Source organism: Notothenia coriiceps, unplaced genomic scaffold, assembly GCF_000735185.1.
Source record: "Notothenia coriiceps isolate Sejong01 unplaced genomic scaffold, NC01 NC01_scaffold00026424, whole genome shotgun sequence".
In the NCBI taxonomy this organism is placed as follows: Eukaryota; Metazoa; Chordata; class Actinopteri; order Perciformes; family Nototheniidae; genus Notothenia; species Notothenia coriiceps.
This window is the reverse complement of record NW_011359125.1, coordinates 1,702,688-1,704,016: the sequence shown is the minus strand read 5'-3', so window position 1 is coordinate 1,704,016 and position 1,329 is coordinate 1,702,688.

Below are 1,329 nucleotides of genomic sequence, written 5' to 3'. Positions count from 1 at the left end.
ATGTTAAGTCATTAAAACCTAAATTTATGCCTTTTTATTTAAGAGTAAAGATGAATGGTAGGTCGGTGTATGGTAGTGTCGTCGGTTATGTGCTTTTTTACCTTAATATCTAAGACGTCTTTAACCAATTTTTAAGTAGAGTAATAAAACATGTCCCGGAGGCGACCTGTCACAAGGGGGAGTATATAGTAGAGGACCATACACTTTACGAGTCAAAACAGTGTCTTTGTTCGACTGGATCCCTATCCATTGGTCGTTCGCTGCAGTAATCTGTAAACGTTAAGGTTTTGGATATCCTGAACCGTTCTTGATTTTTCCGAAGGGAAGTAGAATTTTTATTCTCGAGGGACAGGGAAGTGGAGTAGTGAGTCCGGTAGAACGGACCTCTGTATTCCAATGTTACCAGTCCTTTTCACCGATGTTTTTCATCAATCAAGGAGACGACACCTGTGTGGATTTTCTATCTGTATAATTTCCCGGGCACAGTACGAGAAAGGTCGAAAATAATGGGTAGGGGAACACACAACACTTCCAAAAATACGTATTTTGCCAAGCACGTCTCAGTTTTAGGAGTTTTCATTGTGGGACATCGCTCATTTTGAGATTGTGTCTTTTATGGTAGGGGTTTGCGCAGCAACCCTCTATGCAGTAACAGGTAACAAATGAACGGACCCATGACACAGGCATCTTTACCGGTCATCGGCCCTAACCGAACGTTTACCCGTGTTAGGCAACTCGGCAATGCAATGCCCAGGCCCTCCGGTAATGCAATTCGTGGTTGGCGACTAACCAGGTTTAACTTATTAGGTGCCTTGAAGGAGTGATGTATAAGTTAAGATAGAAGATAGATAGAACCGGAGGATGAAACCCTCTTTATTTTTGTCACACACATGTACATGCACACAGCACAGACAGTGAAATTGGACCTCTGCATTTAACCCCTCCTAGTGCTAGGAGATGGGGTAGGAAGGGACAGGATGTACCAACAACAACAACAATGTGCCATGTTTTTATAACACCAGTACTTGATGTCAATATGTATAATGTTGCAAAATAAACTGAAGCTGTTGCATCCAATTATGCCTTGTAATTAATGGATATTAAATTCACGTGCGAGACAATGTCATCACATGCTTCATCTTTACAATCTACTGTATCTATGCATGAACTGATTTACCATATCATTAACTAACTAATAACTACTTTCATATCCTTTTAATATTTGATAGGATTGCTATGAGCCACATGAAAGAAACTGTATTCAGATAAATGATTTGCTACGGTTTACCTATCTAGCTCTGAGTGTAGTAATTGAAGCTTTAATGTATA